The 12056-nt window shown below is 41.1% G+C and overlaps 2 long non-coding RNA genes across 2 annotated transcripts; both read left to right on the top strand.

The window, feature by feature from the left end:
* The first annotated feature begins 626 nt into the window (after positions 1-626).
* Positions 627-3303, top strand: LOC136750403 (uncharacterized). The gene is made up of 3 exons (XR_010816864.1): positions 627-879; positions 1808-1900; positions 3116-3303. It is a non-coding gene; the product is annotated as an uncharacterized LOC136750403 (long non-coding RNA).
* Positions 3304-4625: 1322 nt separating this feature from the next.
* On the top strand, positions 4626-11167 carry LOC136750404 (uncharacterized). Its single transcript, XR_010816865.1, has 3 exons — positions 4626-4729; positions 10054-10142; positions 10348-11167. It is a non-coding gene; the product is annotated as an uncharacterized LOC136750404 (long non-coding RNA).
* Positions 11168-12056: the final 889 nt, after the last annotated feature.

Raw genomic sequence — 12056 nt, 5'->3', positions numbered from 1 at the left:
TTGTTGGGCCTTCGAATTCCCAGCAGGGTTGCAAGACTATGCACTCAGGACCTCTTCAAACAGTACTGAAGAGGTAATTTGGCCTACTGTCCTCAATCAGACATTAGTAACTTAATTGATCCCAGAAAGTGATAATTTCATGTTCTTACCCTAAAGGTTCATTGACCACAGCCTAGCAATTTGCTCCATACAGACCCACTTCTTTGATACACATCATATTAAGGTTTATGTAAAGGAAGAGAAGGAAACATTTTGTTTCCAGAATGACAAATCCAGGAATTCCTCAACCAATTTAACTGGGATGTCTTGATAAAATTACTGAGCCTCAATGATTCAGTTACTTATCAACATTGAATTAATCACAAACTGGTTATAACAGCATCAACATGCATCATATAATTACTGATTCATTGTCGGAAGACTCATTTCTCCAGTTGTGGAATTAATCTCAGACAGATAAGGCATACAAAACAAATCTATACAAAAAAAAAAAAATAGAATAAGATTGTCAGAAAATGTCATGGACAAAGTCTATGTTATACTGCCAATAGTGAAAATATTTGACAAGCAGTCACATGGCCACCCAAAGTTTATTAGTAATCTTTTTAGAGATAAGTCTCCTGAGATTGCAAAGTATCTGCCTTTGAATTCACTTTAAAGTTTGTGGGTCTGTTCAAAGAAAAGGCAAAGTTTGACTACAGCTAGTGAGAGGGTCTGGGCAAGAATGCTGATGAATAGACTTGGCTGAAGTTCCTTTTTGCTCAAGAGGACTACCATAGTTTCAATGGAAGACATGGTGCAACTGCAGTAAGCTGTACAAAGAAACATTTTGCTTGGTGAAGGTTCGGCATTTCCTTGGATGTTATTAATACCTTTAAGGTAAGTGGCATACATATTGGGTTGTACTCTATATAGGAGACTGAGTTTATGCAGTAGTAACACTGTGATTATGTCAGACTTGCAAATGTAAAACAATTGTACAGGGAGCTGCTTGTTTTACATTAAAATCCAGTAGATGCAAAAAAAAAAAGAGCCATTAGCACATCTGGACACTGTATAATCGCAAAGAGTAGCTTTAAAACGTAATTTGAGGAGTGACCAGTATCCTTGCCTACAACTTTTAGTGAATCAGTACTCCACAGTCCACAAGTAAATCGTACAAAAGCAATGTAATGCAATAGTATTGTATATGGAAGCCACCATAATAATTGATTAAGGTGCTGGGCTGGCAGTGAATACAATGTCAATTTGTTTGTTATTGGTTCTGACGCTTTAAGGATTTTAAGCAGCACTAAAGGCCAGATCCAATAAAACCTTTGACCCGTCTGCTAATAGCAAACTACAAAACTGTACTTGGTAGTGGTTATATTTATGATTAGAAGAAAGAAGCATCTGTAAACAATTAAATACTCTTCAAACTCTTTGCATAAACTATGTTATATTCATAATATGCTAAGTATATCATAGATATCGTGTTAAGCTTTTTGGGCATTTTACGTGCATTTCTCAAAAGACAAAAAGTGAATGTGAAGAGGCCTAGCTTGTTACCTTTGTGCAAAATGATTTATTATATTTTATCTATTTCAACAGGACTGCACTTTTACTGTGTCCAGTAAGATTTGTAAAGTTTTTCACACCCTGGACTGGTATCCTGCAAAGTAATGAAAAAAACAAACAAACTGAATGAAGGAGTGAGGTTTTTTAGGAATCTGTTTGATTATTTAAATTATATTCATACAAACTATAGCAACATATATTAGTCAGGTTTGTCAATGGTATATGGTCATATCTGTGTTCTCCTCGCCAGTATAATCTATGGATCCTGCAGTGAACCAAACCCATCCTGAGGACCAACAGTTTGCTTCTTGGGTTTCGATCACAGGCATCAAACCATCCTTGGGTGAGTGAAACAGAACATAACCCAATATTAACTCTGCATTAAGTTTAAATGTCTTGTGCCTTACTACTTGTAAAAATAATTTCCCACTAGCTTAAACAATATGCACAGATGTTACCAAATAGCCAACAGTAACAGAGATACAATGTAAGGCTTTTTTATATATTGTAGCATTTCAGCCTTTTTGCTACTGGTTTTGCCACTGCCAAAAACAAATTATTTGGTTTAATTTGGGTTAAGAACAACAGTTTAATTTCTCAGAACAGCTTTCTAAATGATTAATAGGGTTTTACTTTCCCAGAACTATTCTTTAAAAGCTACATGGACACACATCTATGTGTACCAAAATCCCCAATATATTTTACAATTAAACGGTTAAACGGTTGGATATTGGAAGTTTTATCAGTAGCAGCCTGTGATTTGAACTTGGTTGTGTTGAAGCAAAAAACAGGATATCTGACAACAGAGGGGCCCTGTTGCTCTTTTTATCTAAATCTGTGGTCTGTATACCCTACTGAAAACAACTTCCGGATGTGACTGACAGTCCGAACAATGCTTGGCTTGTGTACGTTATCAACACTTTTCCACACTTTCCACAGAAGCCATTTTTTTAAAGCCATTTTGTTTCAACACCAATATGCAATCTGTGACACATGAATGTGCACATATTCAGATTGTAAGGAGTAATTTGTGTATTATTTCCTTCCCTCCTCACTTTGAAGTTTGCCACAAAAATCAGGCTATAGAAGGTATATAATTTATATTAACTGCCATCTCCATTCACATAATTTTGCAGACAAAACCATTGATTGCAATACAAGGGTAAAGCTAATCAATTCCTCTCCTCTCTCCAGACACCTGCAGAGGCTCAGTATTAGCTCATTACACCCCTGTGTCTCTCACTCAGAAATCTCATCAATCATTAAATCCTTAATACAGTAATATCAACCCCTGTGTATTTTTAGAGCACTGCCTTCTTTTTGTATGCCTCCTTTCTAACTTAAGTAGCAGAGCTTCCTATGTTCTCCTTGCCTAACTAACAAGCAGGCAGGTCCTACCACACGTAGCAGTCACATGTAACCCCCGCCACACACACAAAAGTACAGACAGTACAACGTATTATGACATAAATCCTAGCTTCCAACAATAGTAGTATGTACTGTATTAGGAATGCTGGAATTTTCTGTGACCCCATCATAATTTATGTCATTTGTTTAGGAAACAACATCATAATTGTATTAGGCATCTTGACCTTCCTGTTGCAGCTGTCTGTGGTCAGTTTTATTTTGTATAAATGCTGGAGGTATGATAAACAGAAAACAGAATCGCTTTCTGCCGCTGGATTTTCAAAGGGAAAGAAAGACTGCATCGTGAAGCCTAGTAAGCAACTACTCTCTCTCTCTCTCTCTCTCTCTCTCTCTCTCTCTCTATATATATACACTCACCTAAAGGATTATTAGGAACACCATACTAATACTGTGTTTGACCCCCTTTCGCCTTCAGAACTGCCTTAATTCTACGTGGCATTGATTCAACAAGGTGCTGAAAGCATTCTTTAGAAATGTTGGCCCATATTGATAGGATAGCATCTTGCAGTTGATGGAGATTTGTGGGATGCACATCCAGGGCACGAAGCTCCCGTTCCACCACATCCCAAAGATGCTCTATTGGGTTGAGATCTGGTGACTGTTGGGGCCAGTTTAGTACAGTGAACTCATTGTCATGTTCAAGAAACCAATTTGAAATGATTCGACCTTTGTGACATGGTGCATTATCCTGCTGGAAGTAGCCATCAGAGGATGGGTACATGGTGGTCATAAAGGGATGGACATGGTCAGAAACAATGCTCAGGTAGGCCGTGGCATTTAAACGATGCCCAATTGGCACTAAGGGGCCTAAAGTGTGCCAAGAAAACATCCCCCACACCATTACACCACCACCACCAGCCTGCACAGTGGTAACAAGGCATGATGGATCCATGTTCTCATTCTGTTTACGCCAAATTCTGACTCTACCATCTGAATGTCTCAATAGAAATCGAGACTCATCAGACCAGGCAACATTTTTCCAGTCTTCAACTGTTCAATTTTGGTGAGCTTGTGCAAATTGTAGCCTCTTTTTCCTATTTGTAGTGGAGATGAGTGGTACCCGGTGGGGTCTTCTGCTGTTTGTAGCCCATCCGCCTCAAGGTTGTACGTGTTGTGGCTTCACAAATGCTTTGCTGCATACCTCGGTTGTAACGAGTGGTTATTTCAGTAAAAGTTGCTCTTCTATCAGCTTGAATCAGTCGGCCCATTCTCCTCTGACCTCTAGCATCAACAAGGCATTTTCGCCCACAGGACTGCCGCATACTGGATGTTTTTCCCTTTTCACACCATTCTTTGTAAACCCTAGAAATGGTTGTGCGTGAAAATCCCAGTAACTGAGCAGATTGTGAAATACTCAGACCGGCCCGTCTGGCACCAACAACCATGCCACGCTCAAAATTGCTTAAATCACCTTCAGTTTGGAGTTCAGGAGATTGTCTTGACCAGGACCACACCCCTAAATGCATTGAAGCAACTGCCATGTGATTGGTTGGTTAGATAATTGCATTAATGAGAAATTGAACAGGTGTTCCTAATAATCCTTTAGGTGAGTGTATATATATATATATATATATATATATATATATATGTATATATATATATATATATATAAGTATTAATATGTCTTTGTTCATCTACAGGCCTTATCTTGCAGACAACTTGTATTCCTTGTCCTTCATGTACTTCAGCACCATTGGGACTCTGTCAGTTATGGCTGTTGGTGTGACAGTCAGTCTCCTTACAGGTGTAGCTTCTCTTATTATTAGCATGTATGCTGTGGTACTCTGATCCTGTCTCTCACTAAAATGAACCTTAAAAAATATAGTTTTCACACTAAACTTAATTAAAAAAAAATATTTCTCCCTGAGCTGCACAATGAATGTGTTGTATTTAGCAGGTGCTTACACCACCATTTATAAAGGGCCGTTTAGGAAGCTTTTCATGCACACACACATATGAAACAATCACACACATACATATGAAATGTTTAAAGTGCATGCGAGAAATTCAAATACATGAGTTAGAGGTTTTTCATATGTGTGTGTGCGAGCAATTCCGTGTCTGTGACAGACAATTTCAGTATATCCGAAAGTCATTTCACTATATCAGGAAGTCATTTCATGGGTAAATGACAACTCATCCCTGTCAATTCACCCAACAACAATTGGTTTCTGACAATTCATCCTGGCGACATCCACATCACACGTTCTCCACATGAGCATTTGTAACCATGAATGCATTTACTTATTGTACAGCCATAGAACACATACATATAGGCTTATATGTTTATACATTTATTAGAAACTCCAATAATTCAGTCATATACAGTGAGGGAAAAAAGTATTTGATCCCCTGCTGATTTTGTATGTTTGCCCACTGACAAAGAAATGATCAGTCTATAATTTTAATGGTAGGTGTATTTTAACAGTGAGAGACAGAATAACAACAACAAAATCCAGAAAAACACATTTCAAAAAAGTTATAAATTGATTTGCATGTTATTATTATTATTATTATTTTTATTTCTTGGCAGGCACCCTGATCCAGTTTGACTTACAACATAAGTGCAAACAAAGTGCAAAAATACAGAGAAGTACAAGGCATCAATCATTACAAATTCAACTTAGCTAAAACATAGCAATTCAAAATAATACATTTTACAAATTCCAATTTACAATTTACACAAGTCCTTCCTACATCCTGGACGGTGAAAGCTAAGTGCTGTCAAGATGTAGGGTTACAGACGAGGGCTACGGGAAAGGGAGCAAGGAGGAAAACAATCAAGAACGCGAGGAGCATAATAAAGCTGAAGTGCTATCTAGCAGGGATAGAGGACTAATATTACAAGTGCTGTCGGAAGAGATGCGTCTTGAGTAAACGCCAGAATGAGGTCAAGGACTCTGCTGACTTCGGTGGGCAGGTCGTTCCACCACTTAGGGGCCAGGGATGAGAAGGAGTGGGCTCTGGAGGAAGGAGAGTGGAGCCAGGAGGGAGTTGCAGTAGTCCAGGCGGGAGAGGACCTGTGACTGGACGAGTAGCTGAGTTGAGTAGTGGGTGAGAAAGGGACGGATCCGGCGTATGTTGCTCAGGAAGAATCTGCAGGTGCGTGTCAGCGTTGTGATGTGCTGGGAGTAGGAGAGCGCAGGATTGAGGGTGACTCCTAGATTTTTAGCGGAAGAAGAAGGAGAGAGTGTGGTGGATTCCAAGGGGATCGAGATGGGGAGGTCAGCAGAAGGTGAGGAAGAGTGGGGGAAAAAGAGGAGATCTGATTTGGAGAGGTTGAGCTTGAGGTGGTGCGAGTGCATCCAGGCAGAAATGGCAGACAAGCAGGAGGAGATGCGTGAGGGGATGAGAGGGTCAGAAGAGGGAAAAGACAGGAAGATCTGGGCATCATCAGCGTAGAAGTGGTAGGAGAAACCATGGGATACGATGAGGGGGCCCAGGGAGCGAGTGTAGAGAGAGAGAACAGGAGCGGGCCCAGGACAGAGGCCTGTGAGGAGAGGTTGGGGGGTGAATGAGGAGCCTCGCCATGTCACTTGGTAGGACCGGTCACTGAGGTAGGAGGAGAACCAGGTGAGAGCAGTCCCAGAGATCCCAAGGTCAGCGAGGCAGGAGAGGAGGGTGGAGTGATCAACGGTGTCAAATGCTGCAAAAAGGTCATGGAGGATGAGGACTGAGGAGAGGGAGGCCGCCCGAGCACGGCTGAGGGAGTCAGTGACAGCCAGGAGAGCCGTCTCAGTGGAGTGAGCTGTGCGGAAGCCGGATTGCAGAGGATCAAGGAGTGAGTGTTGGGACAGAAAGTCCGAGAGCTGACGGTGGACCGCCCGCTCGAGAGTCTTGGAGAGGAAGGGAAGTAGGGAGACAGGGCGGTAGTTCTGAGGAGAGGTGGCATCAAGGGTTAGTTTCTTGAGTAGTGGGATGACAGCAGCTTGTTTAAATGCAGAGGGGAAACAGCCAGAGAGGAGTGAGGAGTTGAGGAGGGAGGAGAAGAAGGAGGCGAAATCATCAGCAGTGAGAGATGGGGGAGGAGGAGGGGGAGGGGGGGCAAGGAGGGAGGAGAAGGTGGAGAAGAGATTGCGAGGGATAGTGGATTCGAAGAGAGATTGGAAGTAAGACTTCTTGGCTGAGGTGAGAGAGGACGAGAATGTGGACAGTAGGGAGTGGTAGAGTTCGAGGGCGGCTGGGAGTTTGGTCATTTTCCACTTTTGCACACAGACTAGTTCGGGTTGCACGGAGAACAGCAGAGAGCCAAGGCTGAGGAGGGGAGGGATGGGCAGGACGAGACGTGAGAGGACAGAGAGAGTAAAGGGAGGAGGTGAGGGAGGAGAACAAAGAGGAGGTAGCACAGTTGACAGATAGATTTGAAAAACAATCAATGGAAGGCAAGAGAGTGAGGGCAGTGGAGGCAAGGGTGGAGGGGGAGACAGAGCGGAGATTACGGCGGAAGGTGACAGAGGGAGTGGGTGGAGAGGGGAGGGAGGGGAGGGAAAGGGAAAAGAAAATGAAGTGGTGGTCCAAGATGTCCATGGGTGTCACGGAGAGTGTCGAAGGGGAGCAGCCTCTCGAGAAGATGAGGTCTAGCTGGCGGCCAGCCCGAGTGGGGGGAGATGGGCAGAGAGAGAAGTTAAAGGAGTGAAGGAGAGGAAGAAATCCGGCACAGTGGGAAGGGTTGGAGAGGTGGATGTTGAAGTCTCCCAGGAGGATGGTAGGTGAGGACAGCGAGGGGAGAGAGGAGAGAAGAAAGGGAGTGCTCCTAATCTCAGCTCATTACCTGTATAAAAGACACCTGTCCACAGAAGCAATCAGATTCCAAACTCTCCACCAGACCTACACAAGGCTGGAATGGGCTACAAGACCATCGCCAAGCAGCTTGGTGAGAAGGTGACAACAGCTGGTGCGATTATTCGCAAATGGAAGAAACACAAAATAACTGTTAGTCTCCCTCAGTCTCCAGGCAAGATCTCACCTCGTGGAGATTCAATGATCATGAGAACGGTGAGGAATCAGCCCAGAACTACACGGGAGGATCTTGTTAATGATCTCAAGGCAGCTGGGACCATAGTCACCAAGAAAACAATTGGTAACACTATGCTGTGAAGGACTGAAATCCTGCAGCGCCCACAAGGTCCCCCTGCTCAAGAAAGCACATGTACAGGCCCGTCTGAAGTTTGCCAACATCTGAATGATTCAGAGGAGAAGTGGGTGAAAGTGTTGTGGTCAGATGAGACCAAAATCGAGCTCTTTGACATCAACTCAACTCACCGTGTTTGGAGGAGGAGGAATGACCCCAAAAACACCATCCTCACCGTCAAACATGGAGGTGGAAACATTATGCTTTGGGGGTGTTTTTCTGCTAAGGGGACAGGACAACTGCACCGCATCAAAGCGATGATGGACGGGGCCATGTACCGTCAAATCTTGGGTGAGAACCTCCTTCCCTCAGCCAGGGCATTGACAATGGGTCGTGGATGAGTATTCCAGCATGACAATGACCCAAAACACACAGCCAAGGCAACAAAGGAGTGGCTCAAGAAGAAGCACATTAAGGTCCTGGAGTGGCCTAGCCAGTCTCCAGACCTTAATCCCATAGAAAATCTGTGGAGGGAGCTGAAGGTTCGAGTTGCCAAACGTCAGCCTCGAAACCTTAATGACTTGGAGAGGATCTGCAAAGAGGAGTGGGACAAAATCCCTCCTGAGATGTGTGCAAACCTGGTGGCCAATTACAAGAAATGTCTGACCTCTGTGATTGCCAACAAGGGTTTTGCCACCAAGTACTTAGTCGAAGTTGTTGTTATTCTGTCTCTCACTGTTAACATACACCTACCATTAAAATGATACACTGATAATTTCTTTGTCAGTGGGCAAACGTACAAAATCAGCAGGGGATCAAATACCTTTTTCCCTCACTGTACAACTAATCAGGACAGTTGGATGCATCTATACGCTACATAATATAGGTTTCACAATAAAGCTTGTGTCTTTGCTGGCATAGTAATTATGGAACATCACTGTGATATGGGCATTTTGGGTTCAATTCCTGATGTAGAGATGTTATTTCTTCTGTAGGTATACATTTTCTTTAAATTATACAGTATCTATAATGTTATTTCAGGTTATTTAAGTAGAAGGAACAAGGCTTCATCTTTTTCAGCTGTGTGTCTGTGTGAGAGAGCATTTCATATTATTTTTATGTATTTATTTTATGTATTTATTAGCAGACATCCTTATCCTTGGCAACTTTCAAAATATAAGAGCTTTACAAAAGTGAAATAATACAGTATAAAATTACAGATCAAAACAATACAATTACAAGTTGGGAAAGTGGATAGGAAATTATACCATTAATACAAAATACAAGTCCTACGTCTGCGTGCATGTCATATGTGTATGTGCGAGAATTTAATATGTGTGCGTGCAAGCATTTCATGTGTGTGTGAAGCATTTCATATGTGTGTTTGCAAGAATTTCATATGTGTGTGAAAGCATTTCATATGTGGGTGAGAGAGTATTCAATTTCATATGTGTGTGTGCGAGCATTTCATATGTGTGTGCACAAGAAGTTTGAATTATTTCCTACATGGTGCCTCATTACTATTTTGTTATTTTACATGGTTAACATTCATAAAATAAAATATATTTCAGTTAAAATTACATTTTAACCATTTGATAATATGTAAGATTTTCAAATTACTTATTTATATTTAAAATGTTTTCTGCATACTGCATAGCAGTGGCATATCTGCTTAAAATAGTCTGATGTAATATTGGCAGTTTTAATAATAATAATTGAAAATAAACCCAGAAGAGGATCCACAGAATAGTGATTGTGGTGGTGTGGTGAGGTGTGAATGCATTTAAATATCATGCATCGTGTTTGAACAAAGTTACTACATCAACCTACTATTTATCTTTAAAATCCAGGCATCATGTTTGTGTTTTCTTTTTTTGCTCTTAGTTTTAGTTACACTTTATCCACTGTATAAATACATTTGGATGCAACTATGCATATATATTTATAGTATTGAGCAGGTATTTGTTTTATTTGTGTATTTCTTTTTTTCTAATCAGGGGGAAGAAAGCAAAACTTGGTGCCAGGGCTGACTTTAACGAAAGAAGACCTCACCTTCTACCACATGTACTGTTTTTTTAAACCTAAGGTTTGCTTCATTTGCTTGTTATGGAATTCAGTTGGGAATTGGTTGTGATGGCCTACAAAATTAATTTAAAAATCATATTGGAGACTAAGGGGGAAAGTCTCCACTTTCATGTTGAACATTTTCTTAGAAAACAAACAAACAAAAACAGTAACCTGTACAGAATGGTTTTCCATACTAAACGATGTTACAAACTTGTTTCTAGCAGGACAGACATGAGGAATTACTGGACTGTGGGGTGAACCCCAAGAAAGCCTGTGGGACACTAAACCCTACTTTCAGTGATGGAGAGGTGGACACAATGGAGGAAAACACAGGAAAAAACAACTTGACTTTCTCACATGATAAACGCTCATGACAACACCCATTTAATCCTATTCCCCATAATGCTTCACATTGTATTCATATTTTTATGTAGTCCATAGACATTTTTATTAAAATAAAATAATTGCAGTTCACTCTGGGAAACGTTAAAATTGTGAAGTACAATACAGTTTTCATCTTTTAATTGCAAACATGGTAAAATAACTACACATTGTATCACCAAGTATTTTGTTAAATAGCACAAATAAATTAATAATACATTAATTTCTGCATTGTGGGCATCATATGAAATACAAATTGGGAGGGGGGGGGGCTTATGGTGTGCTCTCATGCATCACATTTCTACTTTTTAAGTAAGATACTTTAAAGACTATATTTTATATAGTACTGATGGAATAGTGATAGTACAGTATGTAAGGTGAGCTGGTTAGTGGGCATACAAAGCATATAGAATTGGCATATATATGTACAAATGATATACAATAATATATTATATAACAATATAATATATAACAATAATATATTGGATTTCATGTTCTTCTGTTTAGAAATACAGATTGCAAGTCAGATTTCAAGTGTTCTAACGGTGTGCTAACTAACAGAAGGCACCCAAAGTAAACCTTATCAAGCACTTTTGCTTACATTTTGATGGATATCTATCTATCTATCTATCTATCTATCTATATATATATATATATATATATATATATATATATATATATACACTCACCTAAAGGATTATTAGGAACACCATACTAATTAACTGCCTTCATTCTACGTGGCATTGATTCAACAAGGTGCTGAAAGCATTCTTTAGAAATGTTGGCCCATATTGAGAGGATAGCATCTTGCAGTTGATGGAGATTTGTGGGATGCACATCCAGGGCACGAAGCTCCCGTTCCACCACATCCCAAAGATGCTCTATTGGGTTGAGATCTGGTGACTGTGGGGGCCAGTTTAGTACAGTGAACTCATTGTCATGGTCAAGAAACCAATTTGAAATGATTCGACCATTGTGACATGGTGCATTATCCTGCTGGAAGTAGCCATCAGAGGATGGGTACATGGTGGTCATAAAGGGATGGACATGGTCAGAAACAATGCTCAGGTAGGCCGTGGCATTTAAACGATGCCCAATTGGCACTAAGGGGCCTAAAGTGTGCCAAGAAAACATCCCCCACACCATTACACCACCACCACCAGCCTGCACAGTGGTAACAAGGCATGATGGATCCATATTCTCATTCTGTTTACGCCAAATTCTGACTCTCAACAGAAATCGAGACTCATCAGACCAGGCAACATTTTTCCAGTCTTCAACTGTCCAATTTTGGTGAGCTTGTGCAAATTGTAGCCTCTTTTTCCTATTTGTAGTGGAGATGAGTGGTACCCGGTGGGGTCTTCTGCTGTTGTAGCCCATCCGCCTCAAGGTTGTACGTGTTGTGGCTTCACAAATGCTTTGCTGCATACCTCGGTTGTAACGAGTGGTTATTTCAGTCAAAGTTGCTCTTCTATCAGCTTGAATCAGTCGGCCCATTCTCCTCTGACCTCTAGCATCAACAAGGCATTTTCGCCCCCACAGGACTGCCGCA

The sequence above is a fragment of the Amia ocellicauda genome, chromosome 5 (genome assembly GCF_036373705.1).
Source record: "Amia ocellicauda isolate fAmiCal2 chromosome 5, fAmiCal2.hap1, whole genome shotgun sequence".
NCBI lineage: Eukaryota > Metazoa > Chordata > Actinopteri > Amiiformes > Amiidae > Amia > Amia ocellicauda.
Note: the sequence above shows the minus strand (reverse complement) of the source record. Positions and strands in the feature narration are given on the sequence as shown.